Here is a 21,858-nt window from a genome sequence, read left to right as displayed (position 1 = left end):
TTTAGGAAAATCTGTCACTAAGTGCTTACAGTACAATGGAGTAACAGTCACTATTTCAAGTGCTTTTATTGCAAAATCTGTTTCAAGAGTCATCATCAAAATGGTGAAAAATCTGAAAGAAAACGATGTGAAGTTCTTCAACCCTTGTTGTAATGAACATGCTTTTTGTAAATCGTCACGCAATCTTGTCCAAATGTTTAATCGTTTCTGCTTTTACGGACAATACGGAAGAAGTAACATCAACTCCTGTTCATACTTTAAATTTTGTGAAGCATATAACATTTATGACTGTTTCGTTTTCATCCATAATCATCCACGATGCCCCTAGCTTGCTATAAGCATTTTAAATTAAACTCCCGAACACAAACCTCTAACCAATTTTAACCGGCTTACGAAAACCGCGCAATCTGTATCACTATGCCATACGGCATTAGACTCATGTCACCCTTGGTGACCTATTTTTTTTCTATGTCTTCAAGCTTCATTGCTGCATTTCGGCCAGTTTTGATTTATCCGTTATTTTATACCTTTCCCCAAAGTATCAGCCAAGTTATATACCCGAAAGTCAATGCTCGTTGTTGTTTTGCTAAACAAAAGCAAATAGGAAAACAAAGACTTCAGGTAAAATAGAGGTAAAGGTTTTAATTATACAAATCCTTACATATTTTGTGTATCGGCGATAACGGTCTAGAAGCTGGATCTGGTTTAATACATAAACGTTTTGCATTTACTGAGTATTGGACCACCGCGTAAAGAATTTTACTTCCTTCAAAATGTAGTTTTCTATTATGCCGCAAAGACTTAAAGATCACTCCTTATGTTAAAATTCTTTAGCGTTTCCTCAAGGGACAAACATAATGCTGAGTGATTTGGAAAGCGATGCAAATCAGTTGCGGCATCTTCATTGTAGGTACAAAAGTAAGCAAAACCTCTCTCGTGGAAATTGTTTTGCTCTTGGTTGGTACAAAATAGTTCTCGAAAATTTCTGAGACTTATTACCCTCACTGAATAAGAAAAACAGACACCGAGGAAAATGGACTGATTGAGCGCTTACAGAAGCCAGCTGGGTGGAAAGATTCAACGGACTGGAACCATTCATGGACAGGAAGATAATTCACTTTGCCAGGACGTAAAAGAGTTAAAAGAACACGACGACTGTATTTTAGGGACGTCCAAGTATAGGATGATGGCCTTGACGGTTAACGAGTGTGAGGGAATTAAACTCGACCAACAGGAGGGAGAGCGACTGCGTACATCATCTTTGGAATTTTAATTTATGCCAATTTTTCCTTAGTCATCAATGGTGCTCAAGACATTTTAGCCGGCACATTAATTCCAACCTCTGTCGTCCTCTTGGCATACACTGTACCGGGTTTTATTGTCACTTTAATCGCGCCTTACTTTATGCAAAAGATTCCGTACTTTGCTCGGATAACAGTGTTTTGCTGTGCAGATATCGTCGGTCTCCTCATTCTTGCATTAGTCAAGCAAGTTCATTGGAAACTAATTGGCATTGGATTATTTTCTTTTGGGAATAATCTTGGTGAAATCACAGTTTTGGCCCTCTCTTCGTTTTATCACGAGATAACTTCGACAACCTATTCTGCTGGAACAGGAGTGGGATTTGTGATAACTCCTTTATATTATACAGGTAATTGTGTAAATGTGTTGTAATATGTATAGTTATTTTCTTCAGTTTATTATCATAGTTTTTATGAACAACTTTTTCTTGTGGTGCATCGCCAGCATTTCCTCTATCTAATCGTCCTTTGTGAAAAAAGGAGGCTGAAACACTTTCTTTTTCATAAATGGTAAGATATTGTAGAGATTAAGTTCAGTTAAGCCATATAATTATGCATACAAGCTCGTTTGCTGTTTACTTTCTTCCTCTGGGAGTAGCAGTCATGGATGAAGAAGTTTGTAAGGATTTTAAGCACTAACTTGAAATTACAAAATTTAATGTAAAAACTGTTTGCAAGTTTCGACAAGCAATTGAAACCAAATTGCACAAGAAATTATAAAGCAAGCAAGCCACATTTAGATTAATTTAAAAGGAACAAAGAAATTGAAACCAGCATCCAGAACAATTTAGGTGCATTTGTTTATATTCTTTTGTTGATTTTAAAACGCTAAACGTTTTGATTCACACTTTGTTTTAGTATTGATAACATTTTTCTGAAAAAAAAACAACTATTCGTGAACCCTCAATACTCTTGTCTTGTAGCCATGACAACATGGGCCTGCGTTTCACCAAATGTGACAATTTTAATTATGGCGGCCATGTTTCTCTTGATCTTTGTCTGCTACTACGCCATGGACAAGAAACATTTAGAGTCTTCCAGTCCTCCAACGGATGAACACGCCGGATTGCAGTACACTGCCCTGGAGACTGAAGGTAACATATTTTTTACAAGTTTTTATCCATGTATTCTTTTAACATACAGTCCACAACAAATGGCTGGATTTCTCAAATTTTAAAGTAGAATAAAAAAATTTGATGTCGATGGGTTTACAGAATCTATCGATTAGCTTGCGCACCCTTTGTTGTGCAACACCCGAAAAATGCCCGATGTAGGGGAACTTAAAGATCAACAACACGTTGACAGGACCTTTAATATCAACAACACGTGGTTGAGTTTTCACAATGACATTCAGAATTTGTTTAAGAGGAAATCCGCCAGGACTTCGAGTAGTTGTTGGACAAAATTATGTACCAAAACTATTTACACCTGATTGCAAGCTTTTGTGTTACTGCTTCAAATATCTTATCGAAAGAAATCTTTTCTAACAACACCACACATCGAAAACACATTTTGAAGTTCCGCTGAATTCCACTGAATCTCTTAAAAGATGTAAGCTTTTGCCCATAGCTTGTGAACTTTAAATATCATTTTCTCAGACTCTGATAAGAAATTGTTGTACCAGAATTATTTCCACCTTATTGCAAACTTTTTTGTTACTGCTTCAAATATCTTATCAAAAGAAATCTTTTCTAACAACACCACACATCGAAAACACATTTTGAAGTTCCGCTGAATTCCACTGAATCGCTTAAGACGAATTTACAAAATGGCTACACGTGAGATTTTGCCCATACCTTGTGAACTTTGAAATTCATTTTCTCAGACTCTAATAAGAAATTGTTGTTGGTGTTATCACGGATAATTACTTACATCTTTACCTTTTATTAAGGGTAGGAAATAACGCAATAGGATTTAAATTATTCTGGAAATTGATTTTTGTCCAACTTTAATAAATATTACTCGACTTCCTAGTGGATTCCGTCTTAATATTTTGCTTGCTATCCCGAGCATGTATTAGACATGTTACTCTACCGTTATGTCACGAGAGCAGTAGTAGGGAACGACACACCACCTTCAACAGGTGTCGAGCAACAGGAGTTGCCCAAGCACTATTTCAAAATCCCCTACATTGGGCATTTTTCGGGTGTTGGACAACAAAGGGTGCGCAAGCTAATCTATAAATTCTGTAAACCCATTTCTCAAATTTTTATTATGATAGTATCGCAGTAAAGATTTTGCAACCTTATTGTTTACCAGAAACTATCAGGTAAGAATACGACAAAATATCTGATTCTTAGCAACCGCAGGCTCAGGCGATATTTAACTGTAAAATTAAACGTTCCATACGACCGGCATATAACCGATACAGTTTATTAACTAGACCATAAGACCTGTTCCTAAGGACAAGCTGCAAGCTATAATTATAAATAGAAGTATTCTGATATTAGGGTACATAGACTCCACCTAGATTAGCTCAGCTACTGCCGTTAAACGGTGGGCCTTCAAGAGCTTAAACTCGTTACTTAACGTCAGCATTTGCATGTTAAAAATTGTCGTTGTGGGGGACTTGGTTTTCATTGGAAATTAGCAATAAAATACTCTTACACTCCATCAAGGAAATCCGCAAACAATGCCTTAGAAACTCGATGAATGAACGCAAGAACAGATCTTAGATTTTTTTGTGCGGGTCCCGAAAGAGAATACATGGCTTCGAGAGGGGGTGTGGTTGTGTAAGATTTTTACTTGCTTGACATAACAATATTGTGTACTTTCAAACAGATGATGAATGTCACAACTCGCAGAGAAACGACAACAACACGAAAGAATCAAACGAAGAAAACATCAAAGATGACGATTCCCTCTCTTGTCAGGAAGTGCTTATGGTCATTCTTCAGATGCTGCCTAATCTAATACCGATTTATATCGCATGGTTCTCAGAATACATGATCATTCAATCCGTCGTCACAACCCTGGCATTCCCTGGTGCTCCTTTCAAACCACGTGACCACTATCAGTATTACATTTTCGTGTTCATGGGGGGTGAGGTGGTGGGAAGGTCCTATTTTGTGGTATTGTCCTTTATCAAAGTAGAATGGGCCGAAAAAGCGAAATTCCCGTATCTTTGGATCCTCTCGGCAATAGAAGTCCTGCATCTTCTGTTCTTCGTCCTGGCGGCCTGGTATCGATTTTTACCGAGTGTTTGGATCGTTTTGCTGCTGTTATTTACCTGCGGTGTAGTGGTCGGTGTTTTCTTTGTCAACGCTGTAACATTCTTTAGGGATAAATTCAAGGACCGTTATAAGGAGTTCGCAATGGGGTACTTTGTCGTGGCCACGTCTGGGGGCTGCAATATCGCTGCAATATTAGGCCTTTACACTGAGCCCCTCTTACGTGAGCACTGTACGATGTTTGTGAACAGCAGTGACTTTTGTTTTACAAGATCAATGTCGTTAGATGGCTTTTCTTCACCTTGTTTAGCCTAACCTAATTATATGTCTGACAGATAATATCCGCGTTAAAAATGTACTAGATACTATTTCAGTCTACTCACCCATCTGTCCGTCCGCCCGTCATTCCGCCGTTCCACAACTTGAAGTTCCGAAAGAAACGGCGTTCATAACTTACGAATTTAACAGCCGCCTGTAATGAATTCAACTAATAAATTAATTCAGCTTTGTTTAATAAAATCATTGATACAAATGTTCTTCTTAAGGCACATGATTATAGCGGAGCTCCTGCACGCGAAGCTCGCCAGCGGAGCACCATGGGTAGACGGGTGAAATTTTTTCGTAAGCCCATAAGGCCGAAAAAATTTGGTTGTGTACGCCCGCGCGCGCCTACAGACCCTCGGGGAGGGGGAGGAGAGTCCTAACACAAAGCAAGGCAGCCCGACCGGGGGGAGTTTTAAAAATGCCTCATTTTCTTGGCAGAAAATCGCGCGAGGCTGCGCTTTTGGGCAACCCGCGTTTTACTTGGCAGGAAATTACAATGCTATCGTCACTTCCCAAAGACAAGTTTCGTCGAGAGCTTTTTTTTTAGCTTATTTAGTGAAACGATTGTTCGCAGATCAGAAGTAGCGAAGAGAATTTAACGTGCAGACGACAAGGTTTAACGGTTTAGGTGAAGAGCAACGGGAAAGTGAACGGCAGAGAGCAAGAATTAACTGGCGAAGAGCAAGCGAAGAAGATCGTGAAAGAAAGCGAGCCAGGGATAGAAACAGGAGGCCAAATATTAGGGAGGAACGCCGAGAAGCACAGCGAGCGAGGGATAGAGAAAGAAGACGTAATAGTACCGAGCAGTACCGCGTAGCGGAGCGAACTAGGGCTAGAGAGAACAGGCAAAAGAGACGGAAAGAAGAACGCGAAAAAGAACTATAAAACGCGATTTGCCCAAAACCGCAACATTTCCGAGTTAGCGGCTTAGTTCAAAACGAGTCTACGTGTGAAACCATTCAAATGAAAATGAGTTTGATTTGCATGATAATGGATCTCAGTGGGTGAATCTCATTTTCATATGATTGATTTTGCACGTAGACTCGTTTTAAAGCGGAGGCAAAGGGTAACTCAGAAATGGCTTATTACCATAACTTAAAGGAACACTGTCATTCATGCGCATGCGTCAGTTACGAAATCCAAAACTTGATTTTTTCCGCCGGAATAATTCAAGATCTAAGTGATAAATTCAAGATGGCGTCCACTAGTGGCGGTTGTGCACGTACTTTTGCATTTACAAAAGGTTGTTCTGGGTTCCTGAGTAATAGAATATCACTCGCGTTAGCATTTGCTTTACATAAATTTGATTGAAATGCTAAATAGATGCAAGTACTTTACTCACCGTCAATTCCATAATGGCCGCCGTCGAAAACAAGAGTTCCAGAGTTCGCGCATGTCAACTCGTGACAGTGTTCCTTTAATCAACAAAATAACAGGTGATGTGTCGTGTTGGCATGATAAACATCCCATTTCCCTCGGCATAACTGTTTATTTTTAACTGTTCACTTTTTCTTGCCCACCGAACTTTTTTCGTAACTTTTTAAAATACTTGAATCCAGAAAAATGACCTAGCTCCCAATCAACCTCGTTCCCAGGGTCTCTCTCTCCCCGCCCCCCAGAGCGAGAGGGCAGGAGAGAGAGACCCTGGGAACGAGGTTGGCTCCCAATGTGTAGCTTCATAGCTCAGATGGTAGAACATCACACCGCAGACACCGGTTTCGCAGAGGTCGCAGGTTTGAATCCCGGCCTGTTTAGGCCCTGAATATTTTTCCAGGTCTCTTTTTCCTATGTAATTGCTAGTTTCTCTCCTCCGTGCAAACGAATTTCATTTATTGTCTACCCTGGACTGTTTGTATGGATTTTGAAATTCTTATAAAATGCAAAAACACGACGATTAATTATCGGCTAAAGCACCTATATGAAACACTTGTCAGTTAATAATGTTAACTAAACAGAACATAAACAGGAACACATTTCCACGACTCATAATTAAAAAATTGATTTTAACGAACTATTCTGGAATCCCCAATATGAACACGCAAGTTTCCTTTACTAGTTTCCTTGATTTTAGCATGGCACTAGTTTGAAGTTTTTGCTCATTTTTTAATTCACGTGAAAAGTTTAGTTAAGTGTGTTTTCGAATTATTAGAAAAAATAGGGTTGACCGCTATTGGGCATGAGAATTTTACAGAAATATATGAAATCTTTGCAAAAATAAAGCCCTTGTTGTTAAGCGATTTTGTTTTTGTCAAAATTCGATTTGCTGTTAGTTAGGTTTTATCATTATTTAAAAGCAGTATGTTTTTTTCCTAGTTAAACGCCTGCCAAAATGCACTGTTAATTATTGTTCACTCTGTAAATAATGAAGGTGGTTATCGGCATAAATTTTATTGATTGGCTGAAACCTACAAGAAATTTTTTATTAAATTGAACAAAAGTTGATACATATTGACTTATTTCAACCCCCCCGGGATTTCGACCTGTTTGCGGGCAAAGCAAACTCAAAACACGCACGTACGGCCGTAATTAATTATCGGCTAATGCACCTAAATGGAACACATGTCAGTTAATGATGTTAACTAAACAGAACATAAACAGGAACACATTTCCACGACTCATAATAAATTGATTCTTGCCAACCATTCTGGAGTCCCCAACATCAACAAGTTTCCTTTACTAGTCTCCTTGCCCTCAGTATGGCACTAGTTGGGAGATTTTGCTCATTCTTTAACTCACGTACGTGACAAGCTTAATTATGTATGATTTCGAATCGAATCATTAAAAATAAATAATGATGTTGACCACTATTGGGCAGAAGAATTTCGCAGAAATATATGTAATTTTTTGCAAAAATAAAGCCCTTGCATAGCTAGGTGATTTTTTTTGTCAAAATTCGATTTGCTATTAGGAAGGTTTTATCATTATTTAAAAGAAGTGTTTTTTTTCTTGTCGAATGCCTGCCAAAAATGCACTTTAATTTATTGTCAACTGAAAACAAAGAGTGCAACGGAAAGAAAAAATCCAACCCTTTTAACGGTTCACTGTTTAAATAATGAAGGTGGTTGTCGTTAAATAAACTTCTATGATTGGCTGAATCCTACAAGGAAATATTTTATTTAAATGAAAAAAAAAACTTCTTTCACCCTGTTTGCAGGAAAAGCAATCTCAAAAGGATAGCTGAAGAGTTCTTCGATGGCATTTTACACAATTACGTAGTCCAGCCCTTGCCGTAAGATTTTCTCACACCATGTTCTTTGTTTATATCTCTTTTATTTTGTTTGTTTCGTCTGCTCTGATATCACCGGCAACTTGTTCTCAAGGTAAGCTCAGTCCATTATGTGAGTTGGGAATATCCTAGGTGTTTCTTATTAACGTATTTTTTAATGACCAAATCAACAAGCTCTATATTTCTTTTATAACGGATCTCTGGTATGTTGCCTTTGAGCGTTTTTTCAATACCAAAATACGTATTTTATTGATTATTTTTTATTCGTGTCTTCTTTTCCTTGTTGAAAGCCTGCCAAAAATGCAGTTTTATTTATTGTCAATCTGCAAACAAAGAATGCAAAGGAAAGAAGGAATCCAACCCATTTAACGGTTCACTCTTCAAACAATGAAGGTGGTTGTCGTTAAATATACTTCTCTCCTCTGGTATGTTGCCTTTGAGCGTTTTTTCAATACCGAAATACGTTTTTTATTGATTAATTTTTATTCGTGTCTTCTTTTTCTTGTTGAAAGCCTGCCAAAAATGCAGTTTTATTTATTGTCAATCTGCAAACAAAAACGTTTTTTATTGATTAATTTTTATTCGTGTCGATTGTTTTGCCTACTGTGAGTTTGGTCATTTTCTCTAGTTCATCACGCTCAGGACGCAAATCGGTTAAGGATTCCCTATAAAAGAACCAAACTGTTCTCTATAAGAAAACACGTTAATACTGCAACTGAAAAACAGTTAAAACCCGCGAGTAACAACCTATTGTTTTTTAGGTTAGCCTCAACAGGTTCTTACATAAAGGGTTATTAACACAAATTTAGGCTAATTAGGTTCTTACTAGGTTCTTAATTTCTGAAGAAAGAATTCAATGTTGTTATAGAGATTTGAGTGGTATTCGGCCTTTCTCTTGTATAAAATTTACATAAGACATAGTGTTTATTTCAAAATGAAGCAATAATTATATCATATTTTCCCAAAAGTAAACATTTTTTAATCAATTTTAGAAATTAAGAACCTGTTTTCAAATTATAGGTTTAATAGGTTCTTATAAAAATGGTATCTAATTTGCAAATTTTAGCCTAACAGGTTCTTAAATGTTAGGTTCTTACTCGCGGGTTTTTACTGTAAATGTCGTTATCACATCGTTAGTTTGTTTAGATTCTCATAATATTTTTTCTAACACAGGGTCAAACATGTTGCCGCATCACGAGGATACCTCCTATACGTTGCATTCTGTCCGACAACAAGTTTTTACAAAACACGACTTCCATTATCTGAATGCACCAAGAGTTCGGGAACATTCACCGTGTACGATGTCTTTGATTGCACCTTTGAATGTCTCAGCAATTCTTTGTGCTTTTCTGTGAACCTGGCCGCCTCCAAAGGAGCCGATGGAAAACTCTGGTGCGAGTTGCTTTCTTCTGATAAGTACAGAAACTTCACAGAGTACAAAGAAAACAAGAGTTCGCATCATTTTGCCATGAAGGTGGGAACATTTTTTCGAGTCCGTTAATGTAAATATGTGCTTTAAAACCTGAAATTTGAAAGGATTTTGGTACACTCGGTATTCCGTGAGTTGCCCCCAGTAGGTGAGCCAAAGTGTTCATATGATAAGTTAAGTTAAAAGTTTCATTATATCGTTGACAACGAATTAAAATAACTAAAGACAAAACTCAATTATTATGCAAACTCGTTTTCATAGATAAACTTCATGTTATTCTTTCTCCAGTCGCCTTGTTCTTCCTCGCCGTGTAAAAACGGAGGAACCTGTCTACCGAACTACAAACATGACACGTTTGAATGCCTTTGCCAAAAGAACTTCACTGGAGAAGATTGTGACAAAGGTACCCTTTTAGCGACTACTAAATTTAGTGATTTTTTCTGAGCAAGATTTAGCGGCTATTAAATTTATCGATTTTCTGCAAATTAAAAAAATATATTAAATTTTATTAATATATAGCTAATATGGAAATAAATGTTCATTAATAGAACAAAGTCACAACGAACATTATTATTGTCAGAAAGAATAAAGTGAATTACAAACGTTAGGTCAGGGAAATTAGTCATATTCTCCACGATGTCGGTGATCCCAACTCTCTTCTAACCCTTCTTAATTGTTGCCCTACCTTCTGACGTTGTCATATAGTTGAACAAGGTCACTATATTTAATTTTGTATTCCTCTGTCGGTTGGGGCTATTAATTTAACGCGTGTTAAATTTGACCGAGACAAATTTTAGCGAGTACCTAATTTAGCAATTTTGGCCGAACTCGCTTAAATCGCTAAAATTAGTAGCTGCTAAGTAAGAGATAAATACCGAGAACGGAGGTATTATCGACCAACTGTGACTTGTCAAGCGGCTTATTTGAATAACAGAAGACTGTTTTGATGTTTTGGTGATTTGTTTTTCTCTGTGCAATGTTCACAACAAACGGGTTAGTGTGTTTTGTACAGCGTCCATAACGTACGAAGAAAAACCTCCAGAGAAACGGCAAGGACATTTTACGAAGAATTGAACCAGCGACAGGAACATGGTTACTGTGACTCAAGCTTCCCAGCGAAACCGAATTCCAGATAAGTTGTTAGGAAACGTTTAAGAATGCCATGTTTTCAGCAGTGTTTTCAAGAATGAGACGCGCGTTGTTGTATTCAAACAAGATAATCAAGCAGAAGAAATTTTCAACTGAGGCAATATGCAGCTACAAATTCAACTGAGCTGAGCAAATTGATTATGTCGTTTCTGTTTTTTCGTGAATTTTATATTTCCAAAGTGAATTTAGAAACAGAAGAAGGCTTTTTAAATTTCAAAAGACTTTAAATTTTAGGAAAATTAAACTTAAGAAATGTTTGGGCTGCCTATACGGTGAAATTGTTTTGTATTAGGTTGCTTTCAAAACTTAATCGTTGGAAATGTAAAGTTTAATTTGTCCAGACAAGGGTTTGATTATACAGAAACATCCCTCGTTTGAGGTCTTTATTTGTATAAATCCCCGAAGGGAGGGATTTATACAGATAAATCCCTCATTAATAATCATAAATTCAATTTATAAGCCCCGCTCTTCCCTGCTACATTATCAAGCCCTCCCCGGACTTTCAGATAGTTAATATTCATTAGGGTTGTAAGTTAAATAAAGGTTGTTGAATAACAAAAGAAAATGTGTCAATCATGAAATAATCAACAATAGTAACCTTAAGGTAGATCGCATTAACAATTTTTGAATTGAATTCTAGAAGACTGATGCAACTTCTACGCCGCATACGTTGACATTTATTTTCGCCATTAATTTAAAGTCTTGCTTAATACTGAATGTTCAACTTATTTAAAAGTTAGTTCAATTCGGACTTTGCTATTTGAAGAAAGGTTTTCGCCTCAAAATATTCATTTTGTATTGTTTGACCAATTACGAGAATGACATGAATTTTTTACCATAGTCACTCTTAACAAAGCTAATTTGGCATTTCTGTTCTTGCAGTTGTGGCAGACTCTTGCAAGAATGCGTATGACGCCTACAAGTAAGTCATTTTCCTGATCCTGATCTTGTGAGTAATTTGATACTTTTTATACCAACTATTATATAATGCTGCTTTCATAAAATGAAGTTGTGTTAAATTCATCTCTGTTATTACTACGATGTTATAGAAAATGAAAAATTGTCCCAGCTAGCGCTTAACCAATTAACAAAGGTTAACGTCACAACGTGCACCATTGAGTTATGGATGCACGAGGGAGGTTGCTAAGCACGAAAGAAGCGCAAGAATCGTCTATCTCTAGCTTCTATGAGGCGACTCGAGCTATTATGCAACGTCTACTGCAGATGGCTTTCCTAGATCACCTTGCACCTGTTTATAACTTCTACCCGTATTTCTTCGCTACACTGTTGAAGCTTGATAGTTTGACCCTTCCTCTACACCTAAGTCTATGCCGACAAGAATGCGTATGACGCCTACAGGAAGTCATTTTCCTGATCCTCTTTACAGATAGCCCCACTGGTCTTTCTACCACAAGGTTTATTGATTAAATAGCTCATGTTTATGGTGATGAAATTGTCACTCGAGCTTTACACTCTAAAGACCATAAAGTTATTATGCATTGTCGTCATTATCTCTCAGTATTGCTCTCTCTATTTATACCATGCCATAGAAAATACAGCCAATCAGAACACAGGAAAGCCGTTGTATATTCGACGGTATTCAACCCAACCTTCCCATCGTGCGCTGCGAAGTAAATTAAAATTTATTACTGCACTATCTCTGTTTTTTAAAAGTTTTAAAAATATTTCACAGCTCCAAATCCAGCCAGCTGGTTGTTCTTCGCGTGGACTCAAAACCAATTTCCGTTCTCTGTCACTTTGGAGATTTTGGATGTGGAGATGGGGGATGGACGCCGGTCATGAAGATTGACGGCAACAAGGTATGGAATTAATTGGTCAGCCTTTCAAATTCAGAATCCTGAATTCGAAAATGAGATAAGCATAAAGACGTCTGTTTAAATATTACGCTATGATCTTAATTTTATCTATTATTTTTCAGAACACCTTTCATTATGACTCGGCATACTGGAGTAATAAAAATGAATACAACCTTCGTGGAGGGCAGACTGGGTTTGACACACAAGAGACCAAGTTGCCGACCTACTGGAACACACCCTTCTCAAAGATTTGTCTTGGTATGAAGATCGGCCAACAGATCAACTTCATTGTCATCAACAAGCAGGCCAACTCTTTGTACTCATTGATCGCAGACGGGCAATACCGCGCCACCTCACTGGGTCGTAACACGTGGAAGACTCTGATTGGTTCAGAGGCCTCTTTGCAGCTCAACTGTAACAAGGAAGGGTTCAATGCTGTGGGTACTGACGATATCTATTCTAAAGCAAGAATCGGTCTCATTGGTAACTTACAGAATGACTGCCGCACCTGTGATTCCAGAATCGGGTTTGGTACAGGCGGAAAATTCGACGACTCCAACACGTGTGGAAACCAAGCAACACACTCACCAGATAATGGAGACAAACACATCAAACTCCATGGGATATATCTTGGTGCAATGACTAGGAAAGCCATGACCATTTCAAACAAACGGCCTTGAACACGCCGGGTCAGCAGAGCGCTGAAGCTGCAATCTCGGAAAAACTTTTTGCTGTTTTATCCGATTGAGCTCAAATTTAGCACAAAGATAGAACTTTTTATCCCAAACAATCGTATGATTTTTGTTTTTTGATTGTAACGCTTTTTGGCGGGAAAAAGACATCACAGTGCTGAAGGAAAAATTTTTTATTTTATCTTTATGGCACAAAAAACTACATTATTCTGAAAGACCTCAAATGATTGAAAAAGCTCAATCCGTCTTGAAGATATATAGAGTTTGAAAATTTGAATTTCCCGCCATTTTGTTACCATTTTAAGGACAAAATTCAGATCTTTATTTGAGCTCAATTGGATAAAATTGCAAATAAGTGAATACGTGTACCATTTTAACTCGCCTTTTTGTCGATCTGCTGCTGCTAGTTCACTCGTTGCCGAGACAGCTAGTCGTGTTCTATGTGGGTAATTATGCTACCAATGCTACCTATTTCAAGCTTAGTAAAGGTAACACCTTTTACGATTTGTTCGGAGTTTGAACATCTATGCCTTAAACTAGCAATTTTCACCCCCAAAAATCTTGCTTGCATGAAGACACTTTGTCACAAAAGAGTTGCAGCAAACATAAAAAGAGCAGCCACTTGAAAATGAACATGCCAGAAGTTTTAGAAGAACGTCAAGAAAAAAGGCTTATGAATAATGTCGAGATATAGTTCCAGTTAGACATGTTTTTGGTCCAATTTTGTAAGAAAGCCATTATTTATTATAACATAATAGGGAAGAACGCACTTCAGTAAACTGTTTTTTGTTTTAAATACAATTTAAAAAAATGTATGCATAAAGGAAACAGTTTTTTCATATAAATAGAGACAAAGGAATAAAGCTTGTTGAGCAAAGAAAACTTTTGAGCATTGTCCTTGAAAGACACGTCAAGTATTTTGGGGGCCGGTCATTACTTTTCAAAAAAGTTGGGGGAGGGGGGGGGGTCGGGAGGATTTTTGTTATGCAACTAACCTATATTATGTGATCCAGCCTAAAGCAGTTGCTATGTTTTTATGCATCCCCGTTGAGGACATCAGGCGAACAACCACCTCAACAGACCGTCTAGACACTGTAGTTTTAGAGGTAAATTTTACAAAAAAATAGACAATCAAATACCAAACATAACACAATTACCTCCTATGCAAGCCACCAAAAAAATAATGAATTCTGATAATTATTGTTTAAATACTCAACTGATGAAGTTCATTTTGTGATGCTTATCTTTTCGTATACGAAATAATCTTATATCAAATGAAAGTAATGTAATCCATACATAATAAGTTTCGCTTTAGGTAAGCTTTACGCTTATGGCTTTTGCAATACTGTATGTACTTATAGTCATGCGAATAAAGCCTGTTGTTGTTGTTGTCTTGTTAAACTACCTAACTGCGTGTAAATCATGGGGAAAAATATTTAAATATTTATTTTTATTTTTTATTGTGAAAAAATGTATGGAAAACTGTAAACAGCGCTACAATTCAATTAGTATTTCTTAACGTGGTACTCAGTTTTATAGTATTTGATTTATAAATAAAAAAATACTGCACCATTTTTGCACCTGGGACCTGTTGTAGCAGGGCGGATAACGCTTCCGACGGCTCAGCTCACGACACTGTGGATAGCGTAGTAAGCCGGGTTTGTCAGCGAACAACCAAGGGCAACCGTACTGGCAAAAACCTAGGTTGGGAGACTTAGCTGCATTCTGGCTAGTTTTGATTTCTTATTTATTTTATACCTTTCCCTAAAGTATCGGCCAAGTTGTAGACCCGAAAGTCAATGTTCGTTGTTGTTTTGCCAAACAAAGACAAAAATGATAACAAAGACTTTAGGTATAATAGTGGAAAGCGTTTATATAAATCTTTATATTTTACTGTGTCGGCGATACCGGAAATCGTATCATGGAGCCGGATCTATTAACATGAAACTTTGCATTTACTGATCGAGTATTGGAACATCGCGCAAAACTTAGTTTTACCTCCTTCAATTTCTTTTTTACAACCAAGACATAGAGATCAATCTTTCTTCTGCTTAATTCGTTGACGTTTCCTCAAGGGACAAACATAATACTGAGTGATTTGGAAAGCAATGTAAATCAGTTGCGGCATCTCATTTGAGGTATAAAGACTATAAAAGCGAGCAAAACTTCTTTCGCAGAAACTGTTTGGCACAAAAAAGCTTTTGAAAAGATTTGAGCTTGTTTTAAGGCACACTGGATAAAAATGCGGACACTCAGGAAAATGCATTGATTGGGCGCTAAAACCCTTCAGAAGCCAGCTTGCTGGAAAGATTCAACAGACTGGAACCATTCATGGACAAGGAGATAATTAAATAGCTCATTCACTTTGCCAGGACGTATAAGTGGTCACAAGAACACCACGACTGTATTGGAACATGGCCAGCCATAGGACTACGGCCTTGACGGTTAACGAATGTGGGAAGATTCAACTCGACCAACCTGAAGGAGAGCGACTGCATACAGTGACGGCGTTTTTCATCTTTGGAACTTTAATTTTTGCCAATTTTTCCTTAATCATCGCTAGTGCTCGAGACATTTTAACCGGCACATTAATTCCAACTTCTACGGTCCTCGTTGCAAACATTGTGCCGGGTTTTCTTGTCACTTTAAGGTCGCGCAGGACCCTATTAATCATTATGTATGTATTTATTGAAAGAGTATGCACGAACTACGACGACTGAAGCCGACAGAAAACGAAATATTCACGAGAATGTTTTTCTTAAAGTTCTTTGTGCAAGTAATTACACACAGTTGTAAATATAGCACACGTCGGTTGTAAACATTGACTCGGAAGGTCTTCGGAAGCCTCAAAACCTACCATTTTGTGTCCAAGTTTTCTCCGCCTATATAGAATTTCAGAAGCTGACTCGCGAGGAACATAAACTTGGTTGACCCTATTGTGTTCTGACAAGAGCGAATTTTGAAACGTCCTTCCCAAAGCCAAAATGAAGATAGCACGTTTCAAAGTTTAGATTTCACATTTTTACTCTCTTAGAAGCCATTAACTTCTAGCAGTTTTTGAAATCGAAAATTTCGTTCTTGTCAGAACACAAAAGAGGTTACGGTTTATCACTAGGTTATATAATCATTTTATTCGGTAGGCTGTTCTAGCTGAAAACTTGGACACAAAGTCGCATTATCTACAGTAAAACTTTTAAGAGCTTGTAACATCACAGTAAACGGTCATCCCTCAGTAAAATGACAATCATAATGTAATTCCATCATCCCCTAATATCCTTGATAAATTTTAGAGTAATCGATGTCCAAAATGTAGCGAATTAAAGCTTTACAAGATAGCACCCCGTCAAGAAATTTGGCTAATGAATTTATTAATGAGCAAGGGTCCGGAGCGACCTTAATTGCGCCTTATTTCATGCAGAAGATTCCGTACATTGCTCGGATAACAGTGTTTAGCTGTGCAGATATCGGCGGTCTACTCATTCTTACATTAGCTAATCAAGTTCATTGGAAATTAGTTGGCGTTGCATTAGTTTCTTTTGGTAATACTCTTGGTGAAATCACAGTTTTGGCTCTTACATCGTTTTATCAGGAGGTGGTGTCGACAGCCTTTTCTGCTGGAACAGGAATGGGATTTGTGATAGCTCCTTTATATTATACAGGTAACAATGTGTAAATATGATATATATATTAATTTTGTTCAGTATATATTTTTTTTATGATACGGCTTTTTCTTATGGTACATCGCCAACATCCCCACGATCATCCTTTTCTAAAAAATAACCGAGTCTTCAGTTAACCATACTTTTTTTTATAAGTGATAAGATATTCTAGAGCTTCAGTTCAGATCAGCTTTTTAATTACGCATACAGGTTCGTTTGCTGTTCACTCTCTCCCTCTGGGAGAAGCAGTCATGGATGAAGATGTTTGTTAGAATTTCAAGCACTTAACCAAAACTGCCAAATTTAGTTTTACAACAGTCTGCATATTTCAACATTTTTTTATGAAACTTCTTATGAAATATACAACTCACAAATGGATTGAAGAAGAACGTGGAAATTGAAACCAGCATCCAGAACAATTTTAGGTGCATGTGTAAATATTCTTTGTTCTTTTTCTTTAACTTGACGTTAGTATTCTTTGGGCACTGGGGCAAAAAAACAAAAAATAAGACAACACAAAAGCCTAAGCTGTGTATTATACTGTCATAACAAGAGGCGACTTTGAAATAACAAGAGAAATTTTTAAAAACACAAGGCGCCTGCTATTGTTTGGTATTTTTGTCAAGCGTTCTCAAATAACCAATATAATACATGGCTATGAGTTCATTATATAAGCCTTGATATTCTTGTCTATATCTTGCAGCCATGACAACATGGGCCAGCGTTTCACCAAACGCAACAATTCTAATCATGGCGGCCATGTTGCTCTTGATTTTTGTCTGCTACTACGCCATGGACAAGAAGCACTTAGAGTCTCCCAGTCCTCCAGCGGATGAACATGTCGGAGTGCAGTACACTGCCCTGGCGACTAGAGGTAACTTTTTTTTATAAGTTTATATTCAGGTACATTTTAACTAACATACAGTCCACAACAAATGGCTGGATTTCGCAAATTCTTTGAGAGGTATATCGTGTCGTACTGAAGATTTTGCGTCCCTAATTGTGCATCAGAAATTATCACGTAAGTGTGTATGGAATGTTGTCTCTTTCGTAATAGATCTAGTGGGAGGCGCGGTGCCCTAATGTTAAGTGCGCTGGACTCCGGATCGAGCTCTCCGGGTTCGAGCCTTGGCCGGGGCAATGCGTTGTGCTAAACAATGCCTTAAGGCGATAAGGGGAGGGGAGGTACTGGTGAAGTGCTGGTTCGTCGTTGCTGGTAGGAAAGTGGGACGCGAAAAAGCAGTCGTAACACCAAAAAGACTGAATGAACTGCGGTGAAAAGTGAGGTCACCTTGTATAGGGAACCAAAACGAGACAACTGATGAATTGCCACGGACTGCATGCAGCACGCTAGGGCGGGTTACTACGCAATCAGTTTGTAAGGCTATTTTGTGCGGAGTTCCTAGAGAGAATACAAGGCTTGAGGGTGGGTGTGGTAAGGTCAACATTTCAACGTGACTGACATAACAAACACGTTTTTCACTTTTAAACAGACGATAGATGCCACGACTCAAAGAACGACGAGAACAACGCCGGAGGATCAAACGAAGAAAACAGCAAAGATGGTGGTTCTCTCTCTTGTCAAGAAGTTTTTATGGTCATTCTTCAGATGCTGCCTAATCTGATACCGATTTATATCACATGGTTCTCGGGCTATATCATCATTCAATCCGCCATCACAACACTAGCATTTCCTAACGCGCCTTTCAAACCACGTGACCACTATCAGTATTACATCTTCGTTTTCATGGGGGGTGAGGTGGTGGGAAGGTCCTATCTTGTGGTATTGTCCTATGTCAAAGCAGAATGGGCCGAAAAAGCTAAATTCCCGTATCTTTGGATCCTCGCAACAATAGAAATCGTGCATCTTCTGTTTTTCGTCCTGGCGGCCTGGTATCGATTTTTACCGAGTGTTTGGATCGTCTTGTTGCTGTTATTTACCTGCGGTGTAGTGATCGGTGCTGTCTATGTTAACGCTATAACGTTCTTTAGGGATAAATTCAAGGACCGTTATAAGGAGTTCGCTCTATGGGGTACTTCGTCGTGGCCATTACTGGGGGAGTATTTGCTGCTGCGTTGTTAGGCCTTCACACCGAGCCTTTATTGCGTGAGCACTGTACAATGTTTGTGAATAATAGTGACGCTTGCCTTACAAGATCAAAGTATTTAGATCGTATTTAAAAATAAAGGCATTCATTCGTATATCGTAAAATTTTTGGTGCTTTTTATTTAATTGGAAAATTCCGAGTTGGTACGCGGAGTAAATTTCACTTCTTCGCTTCATGTTAAATATAGGTACGCAATGTGTGCAAGCGTTATACGGCCTCCAGAGAATTAGACCTGTTATCTGTTTACCTACATTTCTAGTTATATTAGGGAATAAATACACGCCTAATTACCTGATATTTAAGTTACCTTTTTGCAAATTATCGTTTCATGAATATGACTCTGATTTAGAATCAAAATACTGTACTATATCATATGATTTCATTTTTTGGCCTTGCCTTCTTCATTTTGTATTCTAAATTGTCAGATGGCTCTGCATTACAGTACAATAAAATTTATAGATGTTTATAGCGAAATAATTTAAACACATGTGTTTAAAAAATAATAAAAAACAAAAAGAAAAAGAAAGAAAGAAAACAATTTACAACGGACGGGGTAGGGGACACGAACTCACGGTTTTTCGGCCTGCTCTCGATAAGCAGACATGGTGCTGACGCACTGAACTAAATGAATGAAGGGGTATCGAATGGTCTTTGAGCTAAATGAATGAAGGGGTATCGAATGGTCTTTGAGCTAAACGAATGAAGGGGTATCGAATGGTCTTTGCGAGCATTTGCGAGCCGGCGGGCAGAGCGTCTTTTTTTGCGAGCCGGCGAGCGCTAGCATTGACAAAAAATTATAGCCATGCAAGCAACGAGCACTTTTCAAAAAACTGCCTCCACTAAAAACCGAGCAGGGGAGCACTGAAAAAAATGTGCGAACTACTGCATTGATATTTGAAGATCAAAATGCTACATAACCATGAGCCATGATCTGCCAATAAAATAAACTTTTAATATTTCCACTGATAAGACGAGTCTGAACGCTCCCCCCTTAATTGCGTACATCATTGACGTGAAACATCCTTTCGAACGCTTGTGTAATACTGGAACGAAGGATAACACTGATCGATGTAACTGAACAAGACGCCTAAACTTAAAGCTTAAAACCGGGCGGTTATGTTAACTCTTGATAGGCAAGTGCAGCAAAAACTTTTAAAACCATTTAATTGAGAAACACACAAGTCTGTGGTTTGTTTGTCCTGCTGACAATTCCTGCTGGCTTCCTATTTTTTTTGAACTGAATACCTCGGTTTTTTTAGATTTAGTTTTTCCAGGATAGGAAGATAGCTGCGCTATATAAATTATTATTATTATTATTTATTATTATTATCATTATTTTAACGTGCAGACTACTCATATTTTACAGCTGCTCTGATAGAAAACATGAAAAAGGGCGATATCACATAGATTTTTATTCAACCCCCCCCCCACCACCTCCCCCTATTCCCCTTTTCTTACCTTCCCTTCGTTCTCCCCTCCTCTCCGTCCTCCCCCATCCCCTCAGCTTTCCTCTCTCCTTCCCATACCTTCTCTCTTACCCTTCTCCCCCCCTCCTCACACTTTTGTGATGGCGCCACCGAGCAGTGTTAGGGGCGAGTAGCTGTGACATTCTTTGTGTTTTTTTCTTTTGCTAAAGTGTAGCAATAGGCAAAAATAAAAATTCGTTAAAAATAGAAGCGTTTAAGGTTTTTTAAAAGAAGTATAAAAAAGAAAAAAATGACTTCTTTGCAGCTCTTCTCATCTGTTTTCGCGCCTTATCTGCACTGCGCGTCACGCAAACCCAGTTCTTCTTGCGTGATACAAGGTTTCTCGCCGTTCTTCCGTTCGTCTTTTTTCTCGCATGAGTAGTGAATTGCTCCTCGTCGAGTCACAAAATAATTCGAGTACATAAATAAGAATAAGAAAACTTCAAAAAAAATAAACGAAGCTAAGGGCAGCATTAGTCACGCGTACTAGAATGTAATCCAACTAATGTGGAAAAAGAAAAAAAGATCAAGATGAGGCAAGAAACATTTGAATGGCATTAAAAATTTGAATACTTTAAAGCGAAATCAAAGGAATTATTTTTCTCTTATTTTCGGCTTCATCCTTCTAGTTGTATATATTTCTTTCCATTTTGTTTTCTGGCTGCGAACAAAAAAGTTATATTTTTTGTGTCATCTCTCTCTTTCCCATTAAAAATCCTTTCTCGCCGAAGCTTGCTGCAAAATTGCGTGACTGCGGCTTAGTAACCGTTTCCGCTCTTGTTCTCGCTTGTCGAACGCTTGAACAAAAAATCCATTTCCGCTTAACAATCAGGGTATAGAAAAAGGGATCTTCGGTGAGTGCGGGATTTGATCCTGCCAAGAAAAGAAGACGGCCGAGCGTGAAAAAAGGTTAAAAATACACGGTGCCTCAATCTATAATAGATCTTGTTCTTCCCTCAACTAAAACTAACAGGAAAATGAAAAGCAATGAGGGGGTGAAATTGAAAGGCGAGAAATTTAACCGTGAATTCGCGTGGGTAACGCAGTGGCACAAATTTCATTTGGCATTATGTATTGAGAGAGCCGTAAGATGATTGTGGCAGGAAGTGTCTAGAGGCGTTCTTCCGCGTTTTACTGTCCTCGTTTATTCGGTACAGTCCGCGTTACAGTCCGCGTTTTACTGTCCGCGTTTTACTGTCCGCTTACATCCTCGTTTACAGTCCGCGTTCTACTGTCCGCTTTACTGTCAGTCTCCTCGCGGGCTTTTGTGACATTTTTTACTTGCTGGCTTTACGGATCCTTTCTCCATCATCTTCGTAGAAACTATGCATACCATTTTTTTTCTGGTCTTGGAAGTGTGTAGTAAACACTGAAGTAAGCTTTTTTGATTATTTTGCTGTGCAAACATTCATCGTCTCTGATCGCGACTTGCCGGCTCAACTGTGCACGGATGAAAATGGACATGATTAATTCGGAAAGTATCTTAAAGAATTATTCTGGCTCAAAAATGCTCTAGC

The 21,858-nt window shown here is 38.1% G+C and overlaps 3 pseudogenes across 2 annotated transcripts; all 3 read left to right on the top strand.

The window, feature by feature from the left end:
* Positions 1–564: 564 nt before the first annotated feature.
* On the top strand, positions 565–4,997 carry LOC144662864 (uncharacterized; annotated as a pseudogene). Its single transcript, XR_013572539.1, has 3 exons — positions 565–1,651; positions 2,225–2,395; positions 4,083–4,997. The product of XR_013572539.1 is annotated as an uncharacterized LOC144662864 (transcript).
* Positions 4,998–7,581: 2,584 nt separating this feature from the next.
* LOC144662929 (uncharacterized) lies at positions 7,582–14,562 on the top strand (annotated as a pseudogene). The gene is made up of 6 exons (XR_013572562.1): positions 7,582–8,115; positions 9,195–9,495; positions 9,739–9,853; positions 11,482–11,521; positions 12,293–12,419; positions 12,539–14,562. The product of XR_013572562.1 is annotated as an uncharacterized LOC144662929 (transcript).
* A 960-nt stretch (positions 14,563–15,522) lies between these two features.
* LOC144646279 (uncharacterized) lies at positions 15,523–18,948 on the top strand (annotated as a pseudogene).
* The last annotated feature ends 2,910 nt before the right edge of the window (positions 18,949–21,858 follow it).

The sequence above is a fragment of the Oculina patagonica genome, chromosome 1, assembly GCF_052425735.1.
Source record: "Oculina patagonica isolate OP01 chromosome 1, crgOcupat, whole genome shotgun sequence".
Classification (NCBI taxonomy): domain Eukaryota; kingdom Metazoa; phylum Cnidaria; class Anthozoa; order Scleractinia; family Oculinidae; genus Oculina; species Oculina patagonica.
The sequence above is the reverse complement of the archived record's forward strand: the minus strand, read 5'-3'. Positions and strand labels throughout refer to the sequence as shown.